Here is a 7,097-nt window from a genome sequence, read left to right as displayed (position 1 = left end):
CAGGAATTATGTAATTGACAATTTGAATTTCATCTCCTGTCAACTGCCTGTTCACGTCCTTTGGCAAATTTCATTTTGTGTTGTCTTTTCCTTTTGTTTCATGGGATTTATTATGTACTTAGCTAATTAGGGGAAAGGATCAATTTCTCTGGTTTCATTTTTCCATGCAATGAAATGTTCTCACAGTTGACACCCCTGGCCTCTCTGCTAACCTCCTACTCCCAACTCTAAATGAATTACAGATATTTTATTGTTGAGATTACAAATATCTAGGTGTGTTCTGCGTGGCTCTTTCTGGGCTACTCTTTTCCTGGAAACAGGAAGAGCACATGATATGTGCATGGGCCTCTCTGTGCCATATAGCAAGGACCTTGTCCTTGTTGGGGACTCTCAGATTTCACCAGCTGTGCCAGTGTCATCCACTTAATTACAATACAGGATGAAGTATTGAGAAAATCTTTTGACTGCAGATTTAAAACCATGTTTTCTTCAAAATTCAGTGTCCTGTCAAAAAAGAGATGTACACTCAGATCAGATCTTTTAGAGTGTCTTTATAGGGAGACTGTTGCTGTAAGGGTGTTGCCGTTAGGGTCTCACCGAAAAGTGATGTCGCGAAGAATAAGAATGCTCATTGAAATTGTGTTTTAAATAAAGGTGACCATCTGGTGCTTGCTTCGGCAGCACATATACTAAAAATTGGAACATACAGAGAAGATTAGCATGGCCCCTGCACAAGGATGACATGCAAATTCGTGAAGTGTTCCATATTTTTCTTAAACCAAAAATAAAATAAAATAAAATAAAGGTGACCATCTGCTCGCTCAGGCAAAATGGCAAGCTTTCTTTATTTAATGTTGGTCTATATAATCAATCTTGTGCATGTGCACTATACAGCAATGACCTTATTAATATTCATTACAATCCCTCTGCACATGAGCATCTGACATCAATGACTTCATTAATCCATTTAAACATCTTGTGACTACCCGCCTTGTAAGTAGCTCCTTCCTAGTAATCTGATAATCCATCCAACATACACCTTTAAGCATAACCCTTTCAACATAACCCAGTTTAACATAACTTAATGGAGAACATGTCAGTCATTACTTTCTTTGTTCTTATCTGATGAAGCCTGAGTCTATGGAGGAAAGAGACAATTTGAAAGTCTGTTCTACTGACCTTGCTATTTGGAGGCAGTTACTTTGATCCTTGAATCAAGGCATAGTTAAGAAACTTCTAGGGCATACAGAAATTTGCGTGCAAACCTCCACTCCCATGTGGGCCTTAAGTCAGGGGGGTTTTATGCCTACAACTGACCAGGCTGACCTTAGGTCAGGGAGGTTTTATGCCCGCAACCAACCTGGCCATATGGGATTCTGCCTCCATTTCTCACAAGTGTGCCTGCACAAAGTCTTTTCACTGCTCTCTTTCAAACAATTTTTTTGGCCAGAGGCATATAGGCCTTTTGCCTATAGGAGACTTATAAAGCTCTGGCTAGCTTAGGAAAACCTACAAGGGGAGGGATTACCTCAGGGACTGTAAAAACAAGAGCCATTCCCACACTACAGCTTGAAAGGAAATGGAAGAAGTGCAGATGGCTACCTCTACTTGTAGAGTAAATGTATGCCTGGTAAGAACTATGCAGATACAGGGACAAAGTCTTATCTCTTATATTACACTAAGTTTACAGGCCAAGTTGGATATAGTAGTTCAGCCTGAAATCTAAAATGCTAAATATTCTAAATGTTGGGCATATAAATTAACGAGGGAAGAAAGTGTGTATGGGGGGGCAATCGAGTGGTTAAGTGTGAGAACATAAGAATTGTTCTAGAACTGCTTCCATAGTTGTTTATTGGGTCCAAATTAGGACTTCTTTATTCCATCACCATGTTCCCCACGTCAGTATTATTTAACTAATGTTGTATCCCAGACCTTCATTTGTGACAGATTTGAATGCTTGCTGACCATACCTTTATTGTCTTACCTCAGTTTTTCACCAAATTTAACTCTGAGTCAAGGGAGTTTTAAGGGGTGTTATCCAAATCTCCTGGGGTTCTAATATAGTCTTTTTCTTTTTTTTTTTGTCTCAACAAAATTTCTCATGTGCTTTTGTGTTCAGTCACCCTGACATCTTCTGGAAGATGGGACTTATGGTAAGATTTGGGAATTCAATGATCCTGAGTCTATTGTCTCATGTCATTTACTATAAACCTTTGTTCAAGCATCATCACTGTGTGGAATAACACAGTGGTGATAGATCAGACACTCTGTGAATTGCCAGGCTGATAGAAAACTGCAGGCAATGAAAGAAAACCTACAACCAAAATAGCAGTGTATGCCTGAGTATATGTGTGAATTGCTGTTTGTGGTATAATAGACAGGAACCAATACAATCAAACTGCCAGTAGAGAACCAGTTGTCTCTCTAAGGGAGCAGACTCAGCACTGGCTTCCACTCCTTGGTAGACTGGGCACTCAGTGGTACTAGTGGCCAGATGACCTTTGATGAGAGAAAGCCCATGTTATAAAGCCCACACATAACCCAATTTCTGCTGCATTCCTCTTTGTACTTGGGCTCACTGAGCAAAAGAAGCTTCCATAGCATGGTTCTTAAGATGCATTATCTTCTTCTCATTATAATAGAGAATATCCATGACTCACCTTTGCAGTGGACACAAAGACCTATAGGTTCTGCATGTATTTGGAATGGCACACTAGGTATATCTTAATACCAACATTTAAATTTTGTTCCAAGACTCTGACCCTGAAACTGCTTGGCCCATACTTCAGACTATCTTTCCTTCCACTCAAAGAGGACAATCAGATGTTGCACTCTGGAGATTTTTCATCATTACTGTCTTTCAGAGGCACTGTATGTGGGCTGTGATGTTATGCTCTTCACTTTCAGTATGACAGATGGTTCATTGCAAATAAGGCCTGCTTTTTGTCCTTCTCTTTTAAATAGTCTAAGGAAGCATGCTCTGAGGACATAAAAATATTTTGAGGAAGACATGAAAAAGCAGTAGGAATAGGTCCTATGGGAGTCTGAACCACCTGCCTATGGAGTTTACTAATGAATTCTGAATCTGTTTGGATCTGGTCTTACAGATAGATAGATACTCCTTCCATTTTATAATGGAATTCTGCTGTGCTTGTCCAATATTGTGATTTGACAAATTATATGACACTCTGTTCAGTCTCTATTTCAAGCTTGTCTCTGGTGATTAGTCTCCACTAAGGCTCAGCATAGGAGGTTTCAAGTGAATAATATTTGTTAGCAAAAGAAGGTATAACTTTATTTTAAAACTTCAGGGCCTGTGTTACTATTTTCCTATCAAAGTTTGCCCATACAACATGTTTGTTAATCATAAGTTCTTCCTACAGGAGGCCAAGGCAGGTGGATTGCATGAGCTCACAAGTTCGAGACCAGCCTGAGCCGAATAAAAATAACTGCTTGATTCTATGAGAATTAAACAAAAGGTGAAGAAAGGAAGGACAAAATACATTTTTACTTCAAGCAGATTGCTTAAAGAGCAATAAGTCAGGCAGATAGGACTATGAACTTTGGTTCTGTTATTTACTGAGTCACTTAAATTTTTCCTATGTGTAAATTACACTAAAAATAACTTCATCAAAAAGTTAACAAGATGATTAAATGAGGAAATGTATTTGGCTCATACTGAATGCTCAATAAGTAAGTAGTATCTGGTATTATCACAGCTTTTTCTGTGTTAATTTCTGAAATCAGGGTAATTATAAAAAGTCAGCGATCAATAAAACTTATGATACACAATTTTTCTTTTTTTTTTTTGGACAATAGCTATACTTTATTCAGGAACAGAAACATTCTAAAATTATCAACTGGAAAGATAACAAAAGTAACATGTTCATGAACTGATTAATTAATGAAGGGTATATTAAAAGACAAAATTCCAAATGCATATAAATGAAGTAATTAAACACTAACGTAATTCAGAATTGCGGCTTCTTTTTTATTTTGCATTTTAAATTATTTCATTTGCATTCACACAAATGCACCATACACCTTACTTTTGTGTATCTGTGTACAGTTTCCTGTATATTTAAGCTTGTAAAACTTTAACCAGATGCTGTGAGTGCCTGTATCTATTTTTGACTCAAAATTATGGCTTGCTCTGGGAATTCAAGAAGTAACTTTATTAATAAATGTTACCATTTTGAAAAGTGATCAGAGTAAATTTTCCTTTAAAGAGAACACCAAATGAACCATAGGCCCTAAAGAGGAAAAGGATTAGATTTCCAGCCCACTGGCTTTTTCCTTACTTTAGAAAGATGGTATTGCCAAGATCTGGGGAGATAGTGTTTAAGTATTTAAGTTTCTGTTAACACTGTACTGAAAAGTAAAATAGCCTTTGGATGACACAGAAATGCTTCTCTATACTTTTTGTTTTCCAGAAATGCTTACATGATCTCAGCTCTTCCAAGGAAGAGGAGAGAGTGTGGGACTCTGTGTTGCTCCTTGCTCACTCCTCATGCCCATTTCTATCTGGTGTGACCTCTTCAGTTTGGGGCATGTGACAGAGCTCACATCTGGCAGCCAGAAGTGCTTAGAAAGAATGATTTCTACTTCTTTGCTTTTATGCATCATTTTAACACACACAGCAGATGGTTTCAGCCTCATGCAACTAAATCACTAATGTCTCAGTCTTTTTCTTTAATTTTTTTTTCCTGTTTTTGTTGCTCCCTCCACTCTCCTATTGGCCATGTACTATAGTAGAAAGCTTTATTTATGTGCACAGTTTCATATTGAGTTTAAGATCCATCAAGAATTTCTTTACTGAATACTTTAACAGCACATAAAGGATGCTATTTTATAGTGTAGTTTTTTCTTTCCCAATATAAATTCAATCAGCTAATTATTAATATTATACTGAAAAGCCCAGTGTGTAGGTGATTCTCAGTAAATCAAAATTTAATTAAGGGTTGAAGACACCCAACCTCCACAATAACCTCCATTTGTTAGAGTCTAAAGTGTGTTGTCTATGGATTTCAGTGTGGCAAAGCAAGTATTCTATGTATAGGCTGTTGAAAACAGATGTTGGAGAAGTGAAAATCCAATAACATTGATATAGAAAAAAATTAATAATGCCAGCTTGAATATACACAAATATTTGTAAGGAGAGATGGCAAATGGAAGTATCTCATATAGTGGCTTTAGTCTAAATTTACAGAAAACTTATTTTCCACATCCATATTATACAAAAATAACTATAATCCATCAACTGACAGGAAGTTCATGACAGACTCATTAAAAAATTACATGTTAACATTACAAACAAATTACAATGTACCTGTGGGATTTAATTCCTTTCTTCTGACCCCATTTAGCCTAATTTCAATATCTCTTAATTATCTTACTAGAAATAATGAGATTATATTTTTATTAATTCTGTGATGAGCAACAAGGGGATGAGAAGGATTATGCAGATTTCAGATAAATTTAAACATGAGTCTGTATAAGGCACTAGAAAGTTCTGTAAAGAAGCCTGGGAATTTGAAGGAAAAAAAACTTTGACCATAGGAGATAAGATAAAATTGATAAAAATAAAGATATGAGCCAAGGAGAATTTTATTTTCACTAAAATAAGAGATAAGAAACAAACTCCTGAAACATGCATAAGCTTTGGTGGAAGAAAACAGTAGTTTAAGTAGGAACAATAGACCTTTTGTTGAAATCTCTGGCCTCAAGATGAACTACCAGTGACTTATCTGAAAGTATGTGTGTATTTAAAAATATATTCCGTTCTTTCTACCCTGTTTCCTTTTTTTTTCTTTTAAAATTTCCAAGTTACTGTTCTCAATGCAAATCCCCCAGGAACCCTCCTGGTAACATCCCCTTCTTTTCATTGTTCTCTGGTCTTCTCTGTGATTATTCCACCTGTGAAAGTCTCAAACCATGGCAGAGTCAGATATCCAGAACGTGCTGGTGGTGTGAGCAGCCCCTACAATGAAGAATCTGAGTTTATACTATCAGGCCCTTTGTGCTCAGGAGCAGATTTTGGTCCTCTTTGCTGAAAAGAGACTTTTGAATCCTTGCTAATACCCGTGTCGCCTTCTGACTCTCACAGTGCTTGAAAATGCACTGGGCACTGTGAGCCATACTGAAGAGGACAAGATGAAGTCTCGCTCTTTGGGAATTGAGATCATGCTGTGAATAACTACATTGACTAGAAAATTAGAAAAGTTCAAACTGATAAGGCAAAATCCAACATGTGCACGCTAAGTACATGAACCAAGATGAGAGTAAGAGGCAACAAAGAGACAGGAAGACGCATTACTACTGGCTAGCAGTATGTAGGCATCTACCCCACAATTACAAAGAATATAAAGAAACTGCGGAGTGTAGAAAATTGCCAATGTAGTAAAAGAATTTGGTGAGTGTGGGTCATTTATTACCTTTCTTTTCAATGTAACTTATTTAATTATAGTGTCATGTCATTTAATTTTTATAAATGCTTGAGTTTAACAATCAACTCTCAAAATTCTTGAAAATTTGACAACTGGCTCTTAGAGCTGTGATGAGCTAGTTTCAGCATACCCCTGTGCCCTGTCTACTTTCTTATTTTCAGTGGGTCTGCAATGACAATTGTGCATCTATCTGTCCTTCAGATTAACATATTCAGGGTAGATCATGTTATTTAAACTCTAAACTATTTAACTTGAAGACTGTATGTAAGAGACATACTGGGACTTGGTTTAATTAGTAGTTTGTTTCTCAAGAAAAGGAAAAAGATCATTGTGTAAATAAGCTATAATAACAAATTAGCCTCACTTAGGCCCCCAAACCATGACACAGATTAATGTACTAGGAGTAAGATCATGATTCTCTAATATCATATTTCAACTATTGAAGTATTTGTTAATTAAAAATGAAATTTAAAACAAAGTCTAGCTAACAACTTCTTTTCATTTAATATTTAAATTTTGTTGTGCACTTTTTTCCAAACACTCTGCTGGACAGTGTGGAGGAATCTGGGCTCTTATCAAGGGACCCTCTGGAAGGTCAGTCTAAGCTATATTCTGTCCCTCATCTTTCACCCATATCTCTTACCCACAGGA

General features: G+C 36.7%; 1 non-coding gene across 1 annotated transcript; it reads left to right on the top strand.

Annotated features, from left to right (window-relative positions):
* The first annotated feature begins 665 nt into the window (after positions 1–665).
* LOC111721766 lies at positions 666–772 on the top strand. The gene has a single exon (XR_002770785.1). It is a non-coding gene; the product is annotated as a U6 spliceosomal RNA (small nuclear RNA).
* Positions 773–7,097: the final 6,325 nt, after the last annotated feature.

The sequence above is a fragment of the Otolemur garnettii genome, unplaced genomic scaffold, assembly GCF_000181295.1.
Source record: "Otolemur garnettii isolate 467f Iridium unplaced genomic scaffold, OtoGar3 scaffold00182, whole genome shotgun sequence".
NCBI classification, from domain to species: domain Eukaryota; kingdom Metazoa; phylum Chordata; class Mammalia; order Primates; family Galagidae; genus Otolemur; species Otolemur garnettii.
Note: the sequence above shows the minus strand (reverse complement) of the source record. Positions and strands in the feature narration are given on the sequence as shown.